Source organism: Colobus angolensis, unplaced genomic scaffold, assembly GCF_000951035.1.
Source record: "Colobus angolensis palliatus isolate OR3802 unplaced genomic scaffold, Cang.pa_1.0 Scaffold256, whole genome shotgun sequence".
In the NCBI taxonomy this organism is placed as follows: Eukaryota; Metazoa; Chordata; class Mammalia; order Primates; family Cercopithecidae; genus Colobus; species Colobus angolensis.
Window position 1 is genome coordinate 4,254,018 of NW_012115777.1, and position 2,384 is coordinate 4,256,401.

At 44.3% G+C, this 2,384-nt stretch overlaps 1 pseudogene; it reads right to left on the bottom strand.

Moving 5' to 3' along the window:
• Window positions 1–1,698: 1,698 nt before the first annotated feature.
• Window positions 1,699–2,181, bottom strand: LOC105515212 (annotated as a pseudogene).
• Window positions 2,182–2,384: the final 203 nt, after the last annotated feature.

Here is a 2,384-nt window from a genome sequence, read left to right on the forward strand (position 1 = left end):
TAATATATACATATATATAGTAAATTATATATATATAATAAATTACTGTATATATAGTATATATTATATATATATATATACACACACACACAGCTAGTACAAGTTGAAGGCAAATAGGGCTATAAACAGGGCTACCCTAAGTAGGCTAATGGAGAAATGGAGAAACTCATATATATATATATGAGTTTACTAGGGAGAATTGGCTCACATGATTACAAGATGGCATCTCACCATAGGCTGTCTGCAAGCTAGGGAAAGAGAGAAGTCAGTAGTGGCTTAGTCCAAGTCCAAAAGCCTTAAAACCAGGGAAGGCAACAGTGCAGCCTTCAGTCTGTGACCAAAGGCATAGGAGTCCCTGCAAAGCTGCTGGGGCAAGTCCCAGAATCCAAAGGCAGAGGAACCTGGAGTCTGATGTCCAAGGGCAGTAGGGGAGGAAGCAAGCTTCTCGCATGGGAAGAAAAAGGGAGTCAGAAGACTGAGCAAGCGAACTTTTGCCTACTTCTGCCTGCTTTGTTCTAGCCTCACTGCCACCTATATTGAGGGTGGGTCTTCCTCTTCCAGTCCACCGACTCATATGTCAGTCTTCTCTGGAAGCATCCCCACAGACACACCCAGAAACAATACTTTACCAGCCATCTAGGCATCCTTCAATCCGATCAAGCTGACACTTAATATTAACCATCACAGAAGGTATGCTGGAAGTCTCCCATCCCTCACCAATGCAGTCATAGCTAACCTGGCATGCGTGGCCTCTTTCCCACTGACCTCTGATGTGATTCAGAATCCCTCTCAACATAGCACTCAAGAGGGAGTTGACATGTGAACCGACACCCAGCTGCCAGCTTGGTTTTTTTTTTTTAACCTGCTGCTTTCGATTCAGAAGCGTGCTGGAAGCTCTCACCCTTCTCTTCAGTTTTCTCTTTATTTACATTCAACCATGGCAGGGTCACAAATTAACTTTACACCACAAAGATGTCTAGATAAAGTGCTTTTATATTGCTCCATAACTGCTCTCTATTGCCCTTACTGGACAGTGGGGAGGGGGCAAGGAAGGGTTCTGTACTTTAGATCAGCACTGCTCAAACCCGAATGTGCCTGTGAATCCGCTAGGGGCCTGATCGATATGCAGATTCTGATACCTTAGGTCTGGAGTCTCAGGTCTGGGACCTCAGAGTCTGTTTCTAATGAGTTTCCACCTGAAGCTGTTGGTTTGGGGCTCATACTTTGGGTAGTAAGGCTTTTAGACACTACAAGAAGCCTAGTCTGGTATCATAATTTAAATAGTCTCCTTATGAAACTCTTTAGTCTCTCTTACATACAATACTTAGTTGTTCAGAGTTCTGTTCCCTCCCCTTGCTCCTCTCAGGGATGGTGTCTGGGTATATGAAGAGGGAGTGTGTCTTCAGTACCTCCGTGGCAGAATGGGGAGAGGGTATCCATGAGTCTATATGGAGTCTCCAAGGTCACCCCATGGCAGGTCTGGGCTGCTTCGTGGTCTGGTGACCACTAAGTTACCACCAGGCTCCTCTCTGGGCCTGTGTCCAGACTAGGAAGTTAATCTGAAAGAGTGATCTTGTGAAGGTATTAATAAATGACATTGACTTCTTGTGTCAACACAGAGAATCTATGAACATCCAGAGAATCCTTTTTTTTTTTTCAGCCCAGAGATCTTTTATTTATTTATTTTTTTAACACCTATTATGCCATGAATTCATAGGGAATAGGTTCCAGCAGCTCAGGCTCCTTCCCATTGGTTCTCACAAAGTGTGCTTCTCTGGGTAGAGCAGGCTGGCGCTTCAGTTGAACCCAGGTACCTTTCTCTTTGGCTTCTTTATTTTTCTGATCATTTTCCTTCACGCGTTTCAGGAAGCTATCTCAGCTCTTAGAGTGCTTAATGTGCTCAATACGCACATTAATTCTCTTGGCAAGAATCTTGCCCTTAACTTGTTTATTTACCACAATGCCAACAGCATGCTGGGTAACGTTGTAGACTCTCCCAGTTTTGCCATGGTAACACTTGTGGGGCATTCCTTTTTGAACAGTACCCATTCCCTTGATGTCTACGATATCACCTTTCTTATAGATTCGCATATACGTGGCCAAAGGAACAACTCTGTGTTTTCTAAAAGTCCTAGAGAACATATATCGGGTGCCTCTCCTCTTTCCCTTTGTGTTCGTCATTTTGGAGAATTACTGGAAGATGGCGGTTCCGGCCAAAAAAGGCGCATCCAGAGAATTCTAAGCACAATGGCAGCCTGGTGTTTGGCGACAGAGGGGATTTCCATTGACTCTCACGTCACATGCAGCTGTGTATTCCATCTAGGGATAAGGCTGAGCTAAGATGCTCGGTGTCTCCGGACCTCAGTTTCTTTTTCTGTAAGTCA